The sequence below is a fragment of the Orcinus orca genome, chromosome 16 (genome assembly GCF_937001465.1).
Source record: "Orcinus orca chromosome 16, mOrcOrc1.1, whole genome shotgun sequence".
Classification (NCBI taxonomy): Eukaryota; Metazoa; Chordata; class Mammalia; order Artiodactyla; family Delphinidae; genus Orcinus; species Orcinus orca.
The window spans coordinates 16,439,370-16,453,948 of NC_064574.1; the positions used below are offsets into that span (position 1 = coordinate 16,439,370).

Below are 14,579 nucleotides of genomic sequence, written 5' to 3' on the forward strand. Positions count from 1 at the left end.
AAAAGAGAGAAAGTAGAAGGGTGGTGGCCAGAGTCTGAGGGGAGGGGGAATGGGGAGTTGTTTGATGGGTAGTGTTTCTGTTCTACAAGATGAAAAAGCTTTGGCGATCAGTTGGACAAAATGTAAATATATATAACACGGCAAAATTATACACTTAAAGTGATTAATATGGTAAATTTTATGTTATGTGTATTTTACCATTGCAATTTAAAAAAATTTTTTTAAATCTTCAACTGTTTTTGTAGATTCTAATTCTCCCTTCAATTCTGTCAAGTTTTGAATTGTGCATTTTAAAGTTTAGATACTAGACACATATACAAATATAACTGGCATAGCTTCCTGATGAAACGACCTACATTGATTATAGACAAAAAATAATATTATTCTCATATACACAGATTGGAATTCCCTACTTCCAGCCACTTCATGTGGTGATTAAAAGCATGAGCTCTAAAGTCAGAGTCCGATTACGCCACCTATCTGTTGTGTAACCTAGAAAGGTTATTTAATTTCTTTGAGCCTCAGTTTCCTCATCTGTAAAATGGGCTTCATAGCTGTATCTATTTCCCAGGATTGCCATAAAGATTAAGCATAAACAGCACCCAGCCCAGAGCCTAGTACGCAGTAAGCACTCAAGGTGTGTCAGCTATCATCATCATCATCGTCATCATCATCGTTGTCATCACATATGTATGTGTGGATAGAAATCATAATGGATGAGGAAGGCTTTGGAAGGCAAGTCATAAGAGGAATCTTCGAAGGAAGCCAGGTAATCCTGGGCAGAGACGAACATGAGCACCGGCCTCACGTGTCTGCAGGGCTATAATGAGATGGGAAGAAGCAACCAATTACTTCTGGGGACCCTAGGGAAGATGATGACCCAAGAAGGAACCACAGACAGTGGTCAGCTTGAAGGAAGAAGCCACCACCAGAGTTTTGACCTATGATAGTATCAGATTTGGGGGAGGAAGTGAGCTCCCCAAGCCAGGAAGTGTGCAGAGCTAAGGCTTGGTGGGCAGATGTCAGGGGGAGGATTCCTGCACTGGTGGGAGGTGGAGGAAATGACTTAGGAGGTCCTGTCTTTGGCCTTGGTCTCTCTGGATAAGGCTCTGAAGGTTCCATCCCCTCTTTGGCCACAGCCAGTGACTAGAGGCCATTTCAGGATTATGGGCTATACCCTTCGCTCCTCCTCTGTCTGTCCTCTGTGTGATTCTATTCCTTGATCACAGCCAAGCTCCCACCCCACTACCTCTGGGCCTTTGCACATGCCATATCCGCTCCAAAGAAGTGCATCCAGGTTTTGTGGACCTGAAATCTATAAAGCTGGGAGACCTCTTTAAGGAAAAGAGAACAAAAAATCAGATAAGAATGTGAGTATTTAGAACCAGAAACAAAACCACAACGAATTTTTTTTGTGTGTGTGAGGCCAGCATTGTTTTGCTTTTACTATTTTCATTTTTTAAATCTTTTTCAACAGAAACAGACTCACAGACATAGAGACACACAATAGAGACACACATAAAGACCACAATAGATTTGTGATTGCCAAGGGTGAGAGGGGGTGGGGGAGGGATGGAATGGGAGTTTGGGATTAGCAGATGCAATTTGTTATACATAGAGTGGATAAACAAGGTCCAACTATATAGCACAGGGAACTAACTATATTCAATATCCTATGATAAACCATAATGGAAAAGAATATGAAAAAGAATGTACATATACATATAACTGAATCACTTTGCTGTACAGCAGAAATTAACACAGCATTGTAAATCAACCATATGTCAATGAGATAAAATTTTAAAAATAATAAATAAATCGTCATCTTTTTCAAGTGATATTGGTTTTTCAATTGATTGAGGTGATATCAGGTATCTGTTTAAAATAAATTTGAGACATGCGCTCCATGAGGGCAAGGAGTTTTGTCTTATTTGTTCACCTCTGTTATCTCCCAAACCTCAACAGTGCCTAGACAAGTAGATAATTGGTAAATATTTGTTTAATGAAATTAATTAAAAATAATAAGCAGATGATAGCGTAAGTGTACCTAAATATGGCAAAATTTGTGATGAAAAACCACAATGAATTTTTAAAAGCTGATGAACACTAGACAATATCTAGAAAAATAACATAATATTTACATTTATCACCTGATACACCTCTATAACATTTTTATTCCTACCTTTTGGCTGTATACTTTTAGGATAACCTCTTCATATGACATTGATTTTGTAATGTCATTTTCTTTTCTTTTTAAAAAAATTTTACTTATTTATTTTTGGCTGTGTTTGGGTCTTTCTCTAGTTGTGGCGATCGGGGGCTACTCTTTGTTGCAGTGTGCTGGCTTCTCATTGCAGTGGCTTCTCCTGTTGCAGAACACAGGCTCTAGGTGCGCAGGCTTCAGTACTTGTGGCTCGCGGGCTCCAGAGCGCAGGCTCAGTAGTTGTGGCGCACGGGCTTAGTTGCTACGTGGCATGTGGGATCTTCCCGGACCAGGGCTCGAACCCGTGTCCCCTGCCTTGGCAGGTGGATTCTTAACCACTGTGCAGCCAGGGAAGTCCCAATGTCATTTTCTTTAGAGAAAATAAGAAGATAATTTAGCTTTTTCTCTAGTACAGTTGACCAAAAGGTTTTTTTGTTTGGTTGGTTGTTTTTGTTTGTTTGGTTGTTTGTTTTAATTGTTGATAGTTTAGAAAAGTTTCTTTCAACTTCACAACTCATTATGGGTGAGGTCATAAAATTTTAGGATTGTTGTCAAATTTAGAAAAACATCTATCAAGTTTCTTTCATAGAGGAGGTGTAAGATTTCAGGACTTTTCATGTTTCCTTGATCATTCATCTTAAAAATCCTTTGAATAAGGTGCCGCCTATTAATCAGTTTGTTGCCAATGTCCTCTTAGCAATGATGTATTTTGAGTTTTGTTATTTTCATCAATGCGGTATTCCGTGACAACTTCCCCTTAGCTGCTAGCTCCTCAAAAATGCCACCGCCATGTCAGCAATACCCCAAATGCGGGGAAGTATGACCGAGGGGAAAGTCAAAGAGAAAGGAGGCAGCATTCTTATTCAGCTGCAGTTAAATTAGCTTACTTTGGCAAACTCTACACCATGTGATCCTGAGTGTGCCTTGCTTGGGCCCCGCCCAGGTCACTGGAAGGTGTCTGGCAAGTGAGGAGCTTAAGCTTTGTAGCTTTGTAGCTTTGTAGCTTCATGGGAAGCCTGGTAAATCCATTTCTGCCTCTTCCCAGAATGGAGCCTCTGCTCCGCCTACCGCTGTTGCATGTGGGTTACAGCTTCTCATCTGGTCAATCTCTGTTCAAGCGTCACTTCATCCAGGAGGCCTCCAAAATAGGTTAGCTGCCCCATGAGGCTGGAGGCCACGTCTGTCTGTCTAGTTCACCCTGTCCCCTCCGTATACTTGGAGCAGAGCCAGGTACATAGTACAGCCATAGACTCCAAAGGCAGAAGTGACCTGCCGAGTTCACCCAGACAGTAACTGTCAGAGCTGGGAGTCAACCAGGAAGGAAGGAAGGAAGGGAGAGAGGGAGGGAGGAACTCCAGCTTCCCAGACAGCCTGCAGGCCTCGGACATAGAACTGTGTTTCCTGCCAGACCCCTTCAGAGCCCGAGCTGGCCAGCTTCCCTTCCTCCATCCTGGGTGGCTGATGAGGAACCCCCAGAGGAGGTCATCTGAGTCCTAGAGCAGAAATCTCTCTCCCCCCAGCACCACGGTTGTGAAGCATAGAAAAGAGTGTGAACCTGGGTTTGAATCTCCCGGCCACTTCTTAGCAGCCCTGTAGCTTTGAGCAAGTTGGAATCATCTCTCTATGCTTCGTTCCATATCCTCATTTCTAAAATGAGCCTTATGACCTCCCCTCCCCCCCCCAGGGCTGGCTGGAGGACCTTAGACAGCGTTAGATTAGAGGAAGTTTTCTGGCCCTTGGAGACAGCACCAAGTTGCAGGGCTCTCTTTGGTTTTGGCTTGTTTGAATTTAATTTTTATTTTATATTGGAGTATAGTTGATTTACAGTGTTGTGTTAGTTTCAGGGGTACAGCTAAGTGATTCAGTTATACATATAGCCATTCTTTTTCAGATTCTTTTTCCATATAGATTATTAGAGAATATTGAGTAGAGTTCCCTGTGCTATACAGTAGGTCCTTGTTGATTATCTATTTTATATATAGTAGTGTGTATATGTTAATCCCTAACTCCTGATTTATCCCTCCCTCCATGTGTCCCCTTTGGTAAGCATATGTTTGTTTTCAAAGCCTGTGCAGGGCTCTCTTTGTGAACCAGGGTCTAAGCAGAACCCTTTCTTTCTCTCTCCAGCCTGAGCCTGTCTCAAGCCCCCATCCACACCCCAGTCCCTTGAGGGTCCTTCCAAAGCTTCTGCTGTTGCTTCTTCTTGACTGATGTCAACCAAGATGACCAACCTGCTTGTTATGGTAAAGTAACTCCGGACTGAGCATGTCTTCTGCCCTCCCACCTGCCTCTTGATTTGAGGGGATGAAGGGCACACCTCTGTCACGGGTGAGCCTCACACGCACAGAGGTCAGAAGGTGGCTGCCTCTGGATTATGAATTCCTCTCGGTGGGCCATTCCTTTCTCACCAAGTATCCCCAGCACCCAGCACAGGGCCTGGCCCAGGGTCACACCCAGTAAACGCTAGCTGGGAATTAAGGGAGATGCTGGGACACTGACTGTCCCAAAGCAGTCACCCCTGGCTCACCACAGTGACCACTGGGGGACAAGGGGTAATGCATCTACTGTGTGCCAGGCACCAAGCTCAGCTTTGCTACCTGCTTCTCTTGTTTCCCCGATGCCCTGAAAAATAGGTACTACCATCCCCATTTCACGGAGGTGGAGACTGAGGCTCAGCCAGGAGAAACCACTTACTTGAGCCCACCCATATGGTAAAGCTTGGAGGGGATATTCCAATCAGGGCTCCTGGCTCTGCTTACTGCTCTCCCTATTAGTCCTTAACCTAGAATTCCCCCCAGGAAGCCATTTTTTCCTGTTAAGGAATGCTCCTCTGTTAAAATGTAGTACAATGGCAAATGAGTCTAAAATTACGTTTTAAAAATTGAACACTATTTTCTACCCAGGGGTAAAAACAACTGTGAGCTCCTCAAGGGAAGGAATGGGGTTTTTTTCGTTGTTGTTGTTCTTGTATCCTCACTGCCTATCACAAGGTCTGGCATGGAGTAGGATTTCAACAGACGTTTGTTGAATGACTGTGTGAACATGTGAGTGAGTAAATGAAAACAGCCATCTCACCAATCAATGGCCCATCCCTGTAGAAGCATAGCTCATTTGGGCAAGATGAGACCCTCTAACCTAGTGGTCACAGACGTAGCATGTGGGCTATACAGTTCATAAGAAGGCTTTGTTTAATCCACATAATATCTTTAAAATTTTTTAAATTACTTGTCAATATTTAAAAATTAGGTTTCACATAAAATCTAGATTTTCATCTTGTGGCAGAGACTTTCACCAAAAGTCTACCTTTCTCCAAACCCATACCCTGTTCTTCCCTGCACAGAGCAAGACTCTGTTTCCCAGCCTCCCTTGCGGTTACGATGATCATGTGATTACATTCTAGCCAGTGGAATGTGGGCAGAAGTAATACGTAGCACTTCGTGCCCAGTTCCTAAAACTTCCCTCCCAATCCTCCACACTCTTTTCTGGGTCTGTGGGGCAGGTGCAGAAGATCCAGGGGAGACTCCTAGGCCTTAGGAGATGGCAGAGCCAAAGATGAAAGGAACGGGGCTCATCCATGGCTGTGTGGAGCCTCCACATTGGACTATGGTGGGAACAGGAAACACATCTTTACAATATTAAGGCCATGTGCTTTGGGATTTTTTGTTACAGCAGCCTATCCTGACTAATACATCTTCTCTTGAAAACTCCCAAATCTGGCAACACAGGGCTTACTTTTCTACGTGACAATGATGAGCTGGACTTTTGTAGCTGTTGTGCCCTTCAGTCTAGCTGGCGTTTTCTAGCTCACCTGATCCCTGCTCTCAGTCTGCCTGGCTTCTAGAGATATTTGATTTTGCAGCTTCTGCTCACATTCAATCTCTCTCTCAAACATATGGGGAAATTGAGGCACAGAGGGGACAGGGGGCCAGCTTCAGGTCACAGGATGTTGGGGATAGAGCTGAAACTTGGACTGAAGTCTCCTAATTCCTACTCCAGTCTTCTTCCTTGAGATCTTTCTTAGGAAGTGACAAAAGAGGGAGCTGTTCCAAGTCTAAGGCCCTTTTGGGGTGGAGGGGGAGTTAGGTGGCCAAGACGGAGAGGGGGCACCCCAGATGGTGGAGGGGGTGAAAAGAGGAAGGGAAACCCTGACTCCCCTGTGACTCCAGTTGGCATAAGGCTTAGAAATGCCCGACAGGCAGTGAGGAGCTGGGTCTGCAGGTCTGGTTCAGAAGCCTGACTCTAATGGTCCCCGTCCCTCTCCCTCTAGGGAAAGGGCCCGTGTCCTTGATTGCCTGAGCTCCACTGACAAGAAGCAGGAACGAATTCTCCCTCCCAGACAGTCAAATCCCGAAAGAAATGAATCTGCAAATTAACATCCCATGTTGAGGTAGCTGTGCCAGGAATGTCCAAGTGGTGAGGGCTGGGAGGGAACCCTGTGAGGTGTGGACAGAGCCATCCCGGTGAGCCCTCTCTCTCTCTCTTTTTTTTTTTTTTTTTGCCGTACGCGGGCCTCTCACTGTTGTGGCCTCTCCCGTTGCGGAGCACAGGCTCCGGACGCGCAGGCTCAGCGGCCATGGCCGGTGAGCCCTCTCTTAGTGGCTGGGCTGGGCTGGGGCTTCGCCTCCCCCTCAGTCACTCTAATTCCCTAATACCTTGAGCACCTGTCAAACATACGTTTTCTGGAGGGCTCGGAGAAAACGCACCTCACCTGAGGAAACTTCCCGGCATCCCTTCCCACGCTTTCCTGCAAGGGAGGCAGCATCTGCCGTGGAGACGATTGTGGATACCCAGGGGCGGCTGAGAAGCCGCAGATCCTTCTTGGGCTCCATGATCTCGCCTACCCAGACCAGACTCCCGCCTGGATCCCACGGCAGCTTTGCCAGAAGCATCGTTAGCTCATACCTTCTCCAAGGCTTACCCTCCCCTCCTCCACTGAGGGCCAGCTGTCTTCCCCAGCTCGGACTGGGAAAGGGTCTTGGAGACTTGAATTTGCATCCAACACTCCCCCTCCACTGCCGCTATATTGAAAGGAACAGAGAGAAATCACTAAGTTGAGGGCCCGGGTAGAGAAAGAAGAAAAGAGAGTCCCCTCTGTCTGTGAAGTGTGTTCAGAGCTGTTGATGCAGAAAGGCTTTGCTTGAAAACTCCATGAACCCAAAAGAGCCTTGGGCACAAAAGCTCTGAGCTGCTCTCAAGAAGTGATTACATAGCAGTTACACCGGATGTGCATTAAACACTAATAACACAAACCCTTACAGAGGCCTACAATACCTTACTCAACTTTCTGGTGGGAGACAGAAAGTCTGAGCAAAATAATTTTAGCACCCAAACTCATTTGGTGGCAAAAACCCAACCTGAGCAGTTGTATGAATATGCATACGTTATTCTCTGCAGAGATATTAATGTGTTTAATTATGGTATGCTAACCCAGACCCTCAACTAATATCTTTTTTTTAAGTTTTTTATTTTATATTGGGGTATAGTTGATTTACAATGTTGTATTAGTTTCAGGTTATACAGCAACATTGTTCAGTTATACATATACATATGTCCATTCTTTTTCAGATTCTTTTCCCATATAGGTTATTACAGAATACTGAGTAGAGATCCCTGTGCTATATAGTACGTCCCTGTTGGTTATCTATTTTATATATAGTAGTGTGTATGTATTAATCCCAAACTCCTAATTTCATCCCCCCACCGCTAGTGTCTCACTATAACATATGGCATGTGCTTTCAAAAACCCCCAAACTCCCCAAATCCCAAAATGCATGAGGGCCCTGAGACATCGGTGTTTTAGATAAGGAATTGGGGCACTTATACATTCTAAGTGCTTTACATCCATTAACCCACTTAATCCTTGCAATAACCCTATGGGGTAGAACTTAAGATTCTTCTTCCCATTTTATAGATGAGGAAACCGAGGCAGAGAGAGGTGAAGTGACTTGCTTCACAGCTGGTGTTGGAGCTGGCGTTTGGACCCAGGCATCCCAGTTCTAGAACTCTCTGAACCACTCCACCATCTGCCTTGCTAGGCAAGGTGGGGGTGGGGTGGGTGGGAAACAGAAAATAACCATTTTAAGCCTCATGTGCAACAAGTACACACCCAGGAGGGCATACAAGGAGCAAACCTGCTGCCGCAGGTGTTCTTGATGGTAACCCAGCCATCCAGGTTGCCCTGGTACTGTCCTGGATTCAGCACTGGAACTCCTGCATCCTAGAAAACTCATCCGGCCCATCCAGCTGGGACGGATGCTCACCCTAGTTCTTGGGGACCATGTGCCTCTTCTCTTATGAGTATTGTGAGCATCAGGACCCACTGAGGGGGATTCTGGGGTCTGGGGATGCGTATTGTTCATACAACATGGTTTCTGAACCCAAACAAGGATCTCCTGTGGGCACTTAAGCAAGATGTGGGGAGGAAACCCTGGAGGACGTGCCAGCTGTGTCAGATTCACCCAGCAGCAGTGTGTCTCCACCTCAGCACCTTCCTAAGGGGTTTACAAGAACGAGGGCACTCTATCAGGTTTTCCCCGTGAGTGCTGACTTTGGACTCCATTGTAAACACAGTGGGGATATACCCTTGGGAGGAGATTTACTCTGATGTTCCAATTTAGAAATGACTGACTCACACCCCCAGCTTTGAATTTTAACTCATTAAAGCCCACCCCGACTTCTCAGGAATGAGCCACACCAGAGACTCATAGCCACCTGCCACGGGCTTGCCCAGTCCTGTCTAAGTGCAAAGAAGAAAGAGGCAAGACCCCTGCCCTTGAGAAGCAGGTCTGGGCACGTAGAGGCAGGAGATAAGCGTACCCCGACTCAGAGGGGGAGAAAGAGAGCCCCATGTGCTGAGGGTCCCGTGGGCTCCTGGAGCTGGTGAGGAGGAAGGGGGGCTGGCATGGGAATGCTATACAATCCTTCTACTGCTGAGGGCTGCCCGAGTGAAGGATGCAGGCTGGAGGCTGCCAGTTAAACGTGGCAGACTGAACAGATAGATTTACCTTCACTGTTCTCTGGAGTTCCAGTATAAGGACATAAAGGCATTAAAAAAAAAATGCACACCTGTCCGCTGGAACAAAGAGACCGTGTGAGAAGATGACAGCAGATAAGAGGAGTCAGCCACATTCTGGAAGCTGGAAAGCAGATGGTGAGTGGGGACTGACTTAAGAAACCCGAGAGGTTGAAACCTGACAATTTAGGGGGAGCCATCAGGACACAAGACAATTTAAGATCTTCAGAAAGTCTCAGGGGTCGGAGGGACCGGAAATCTCCAAAGGCCGAGTACAGAGCAGAATTAAAACCAGAAAGGCTGGTGGGTAACCATCTGTGGGACAACTGGATTTCTTCTACCCCAGCTGGCACAGGCAGGGCATGACCCTTCCTCACCGGAGCAGGAGGCTCCCTCTCGGGAGAGGCTGGACCATGATGATCTGAGAGAATGTACAGCAAGGCTCAGCACAGGGCCGGGAATCTAGCATGTCCTTGGTAAGTTGCTGCTGTCATTATTCTATTCAGCTGGCCTCTTCTTGTCTTGTTCTCTAATTTTCTTTTGGTCGGAAAGAGACTCAAAGACATGAGGCAGAAAGGTGAAGTGGGCGGCAGAGGCTTGCTGCCTGGTAACACCCCCTCCAGCTAGCCACATGCGCTCCTCACACACTAGGCTATTTGCCTTCTAATATCTACTACCTTCTTTTTCTTTAGTAACAGAATCTCCCTTTTTAGATAGCTACCTTGCCCCCTAGCTCCAAGGCATTTTCCAGTCTCTTTTGCAATTAGGTGTGGCCATGTGACTATATAAATAGTAGTGTTGTGAGCAAGTCAGGAAGTATCTTTATAAGAGAAATGGTCTTCCTCCACTCTGCTCTCTGGGCTGCAGATGTGATGGCCAGTGCTTCAGCAGCCATACTGCACAATGAGGAAAGGGGCCACTTGCTAGGGATGGCAGAAAGAGAGATGGAAGGAACCATCTTCATGGAGTTGCCATACCAGCCTGCACTGCCAGCCTTTGGACTTCTTTCACAGGACAGAGAAATAGACTTCTTTCTTGTTTTGGCTACTATTATTTTAGGACTTTCTGTTGTGTGCATCTGATTCTGATCCTGTAAGCTTAAGTTGGGGGCAACCCCTCCCTTGTTGTCCTCTTTCCTATTCAGAGATCCTAGAAGATGAGAATCAGCAGAGACCTTAGCTGTTATGGAGTCCACAGGGCCAGGGGCAAAATGTGGCCCACAGATGTTTTCTTTAGCTCATACAAAGTTTTTAAAATCAGGAGCTATTTGAACACATTTTGAACATTAAAATGGCAATATTTGGCTTTTCTTGAATAATTGGAGGATCTGGCAACACTGAATTCATTCAGCACGGCAGGATTTAGTTGGAGCATCTGCTCCCTCATTGAGCAATCCCCACTTCTATTGCTAATATATATATATAATTTCTATAATATCTATAAGGTATATATATAATACAAAATATCTATAAGGCATATATAATATGTAAGGTATATATATTACATATATAATATTTTATAGATACACATAATCCTACATTATATATAAATCATATATAATCATATATATATAATCCTATGAGCTAGTTTTATATATATATATATATACACACACACACGCGCACACACACACGTTATCCTATATGCTAGATATGTATATGGGTTACCCTATGAGCTAGGTATGTTATATATATATATACGCACTACCCTATGAGCTCGGTATGTAAATGTGCATCCCCGCTCAACAGATGAGGAATTTGAGGCTCAGAGAAGACTTGCCTGGGTCACAGGTCACAAGGCTGGAAGCAGTGGAGCCAGTCTGCATTCCATGCTGGCTCTGTCAGCCTTTGAGTTTGCAACCCTTGACGTCCCAACCCCTTGCTCAGAGTTTCTCAGAGGAAGACAACAGAGCCAAAGAGGAAGAAATGCTTAATGACCCTCTTGTCATATTGTATCAAACCAGTGGCACTGGCCCCCCTGCTGCACTGCAACTTGGGAATGGGACTTTCCTCTCCATATCCTGTGACTGGCACAGAGCCAGCTGGGGAACTATGTGCTCAACAAATGAGGTAACCCACTCTCAGTCACACAGAGCCAGATGCGGAGCTGGGATGCAAACCCAGGGCTCCTGCCTGCCCGCCCAGGGCTCTTCCAGACCTGGTTGCCGCCCAACCTATCCTGTTTTCTTCAGATGCTGACAGAGGTCAAGAGCACAGGTTGAGGTCTAGCGTATTTACACTCAAACTCCAGCTTCACGTCTCGCCACTCTGAGCCTCGGTTTCTGCACCAGTGAACGGAGCTAATCACTTACCTCATGGGGCCGCTGCGAGAATTTGATGAGATCACGCACATACCTTCTTGCGATAACCAGCACCTAATAGATACTCAATGAATAGGAGCTATTATTGTGATACATATTTTGTATGAGTGTGTGGGGTTAAGAGGGATTAATTTGCCTATGTCTTGAAATCCTTTCCCTTATGCTTTGACTTGCCCTCCCTTAACCCAAGGCAGCCTGAGCCCTTCATAGGACTGGACACAAGGTCACGCTCAGGCGAAGGCTTCCCATATATCTCAGGAGCTTGTGAACAATGATCTGAATTGTCTACTCACCTTCCATCATTCCACCAACATATAACGAGCTCCTACTCTCCAGCAGGCCCTGGGTCAGGGCTGGAGATGTAGGAGAAGTTGAACGTGTCCTGCCTTTGAAGACTGTCTACCTGGCTGGTGAAGTTAGACAAGGTCCCATGACTCTGATACATGGAAGATGATGACAAGTCTTATGGGAAGGGGAGCAAAAGGGCTACCTTCAGGAAGATGCATTCCCACTCCAGCGGAGACTGCTTGATGCTCATCCACATCCGGGCTCTCCGCTCCTTCCCAGCCTGGACTACTACATTTCCCAGTCTGCCCTGCAATTCAGTGTGGCCACATGACCCAGTTGTGGTGATTGAATGTGGACTGAAGGGTTGTGTGCTACTTCTGAGCCTGGCCCCTCAAAAGCCCCAACACTGCTTAATACTCTCTTCCCCCTCTGAATGGCTGGAATAAAGATGACCCCCAGGGTAACCTTGAGACCCACGTGTTGTAGATTCAGAGGGACTGAGTGGAGAGTTTCTGCCTGCCCAGAATTGTTACATGAACAAGAACTCTACTTCAAGCATATTTGCCAGGTATTTGTAACAGTCTGTGTGTCACAGTAACTACCGTTACCCTAATACATCTGCCTTGAAAGTCAGATTTTTTTTCATTATGTAACTTTTCCCCTTCACAACTTTAACAATTATATTTAGCGCTGTAGTACTAAGTTACCAATGTTATTGTCACGACTTAATTCTTTAACTGGAGATTATACTCCTGACCAGGATTGTTTCAGATTGGGGTATTCTTATTCATTAGTTCTGTGGGGTTCTTTTTGTTTGTTTTTGGTGGTGGTTGTTGTTGACTGGAGTTAGATCTTGACCTAGATTTTTTCAGGAAGGGTATGTGAGAGTTACAGTTCCTGCGTGTTTGAAAATAGATCTCGCTTCTCTTCACACAGGGATGATGTACTTTGTGGATAATGAATCTGGGGGAGGGTATCTCTCCATCCCTCCTCCAACTCTGTAGACATTGGCCCACTGTGTACTGATGTGGAGAAATTCAAGGCCAGCCTGTATCACTGAGGGTCCCAGCAGGAACCAGGCGACACGTTCAAACTGAGTAATTGAGGAGAGTTTAATAAAGGGATTATTTACATTCAGTTATAAAATGAATAAAGTCTGAGGATCTAATGTATAATATGGTGGCTATAGTTGATAACATTATTGTATAATTGATGCTTGCTAATAGAACTTAAATGTTCTCACATGCAAAAAGAGGTAAATATGTGAGGCGATGGATGCATTCATTAACTTAATGAGGAAAAATCCTTTCAAAATGGATACGTATATCAAATCATCCCATCATACACTTTAATCTTACTATTTTATTTGTCAATTATACCTTGGTAAAGCTGAAAAAATACTAAATTTGTATAATTTACAAATTATTTATTTACAAAGAGGTAGGTAGGTGTAGCTGTCAGTGCACTGCCCATATGTCCTCAGCAATGACCTCTACGTGGCAACAGCTGCTTCCTACTAATACCTGAGTCAGCATCTCTCTCTCTCTCTCTCTCTCTCTCTCTCTCTCTCTCTCTCTCTCCCTCCCCTGCAGGTGTTTTCTAACTGTGCAAGTAAGCTTAGTCACTGTGTTGAGCAACCTAAAAACTCCAGGAACGTAACATCCTGGAGCAGCCCTCCAACAACGACAGTCGACAGTGGGTGGACAAACCTGGCAGCCTCCTCGCTCCTCAGTTGGATTAGCTCTGGGACACATTCTTCGTTCATCTCCGAGTTCCCCTGAGGGACTGAGCTCCAGTTGTCCTGTCTGGTAAGCTGTCTGGATGTATTAGCTTCTCTCACGTCCTGTCTCACTTCTGCCCTCCCCTTCCCATGTTTCCTAGAATCTCTTCCCAAATAAACTACTTGTGCTCAAATCTTTATCTCAAGCTGTGCTTTTGGGGGGACCCTAACCCAGAGAGCAGAGTTTAGGGAAAGCAATGAAGGCTAGTGCAGTAGCCCGAGGGGCAGGAGGGAACCTGGAGAGGGAATGGTGTGGAGAGGGCCAGCTGTTGGGAGCCTTGACCTTGGTAGAGAGACACAGTTGACCCAGTGACTGTGGGGGGAGAGAGGGAATAAACATCCTGACTTCTCCCTCCTCCCACCTTCCGATCTCCTGCTGGTGCCCCCTATCAACCAAACCCCACCAGAAGTCAGAGAGCAAGCGAGCCTATTGGTGTTTCCATAGTGGTCAGGCTGCCTGGCACAGCAGTAGCGAGAAGGGCAGAAAGTGCATCTGGAGGGTCAAACAGAAGATGCGCAGCACACAGCCTGATTTTTCTCCTTTGCATTTGACTTGCTTGGAAAGCATAATCTCGATAGTCCAGGATCTGGGAGAAGGCTTTTCCAGGTGTCAGGATGGAGTAAACTAAGGGGCAGAGACTGGAGGGGCTGGGGTGTGTTGGAGCCAGCGGTTGTTATCTACGGCTGCCTAACAATCCACCCCAAGACTTAGTGGCTCCACGTAACAGCCAGTTATTAGATATGCAACTGTGTAGGTCAGGACTTTGGGCTGGGCTCAGCTGGGTAATTCTTCTGCTCCACATATTCAGCTGGCAGCTGTTCTGGTCTGGAGGGTCCAACATGGCTCCACTAGTGTGTTTGGTTTCTTGGTGGAGATGCTGGAAAGGCTGGTGGACTGAAATGACTATACATGGGTTCTCTTAGTGTGATGATCTCAACATACTTGGATTTCCTACACAGTGACTCTGGGTTCTCA

At 45.8% G+C, this 14,579-nt stretch overlaps 1 protein-coding gene across 1 annotated transcript in view; it reads left to right on the top strand.

Moving 5' to 3' along the window:
* The first annotated feature begins 4,348 nt into the window (after positions 1-4,348).
* The window catches only part of ADA (adenosine deaminase), a 40,980-nt gene continuing 30,749 nt past the window's right edge, over positions 4,349-14,579 (top strand). Inside the window, exons 1-2 of the transcript XR_004484900.2 lie at positions 4,349-4,446; positions 13,416-13,631. The gene's annotated coding sequence lies outside the window, so the exon portion shown is untranslated. The remainder of the gene's footprint in view (positions 4,447-13,415; positions 13,632-14,579) is intronic.